The following is a 206-nucleotide window of genomic DNA, read 5'->3' on the forward strand; positions in this document are numbered from 1 at the left end:
TCCTGTCACCCGATGTTGGATAAGATGGATCAGTCTCCTGTCCTATCTGCTCATCTTGGGTGGATGTTCCCTGCTGTGCTGTGGGCTTCTAAGGGCCGGGGTGTATTTTCTGGAGGGGGTCGGTTCAGATATTCCATATCAGTGCTGTCAAAACACTTTGGCAGCTGCTTCCCACACTAAAGCCGAAACCTCATCAAACTCATAAA

The sequence above is a fragment of the Siphateles boraxobius genome, unplaced genomic scaffold, assembly GCF_051911475.1.
Source record: "Siphateles boraxobius isolate OS27281-9 unplaced genomic scaffold, OSU_SipBor_1 19, whole genome shotgun sequence".
NCBI lineage: Eukaryota > Metazoa > Chordata > Actinopteri > Cypriniformes > Leuciscidae > Siphateles > Siphateles boraxobius.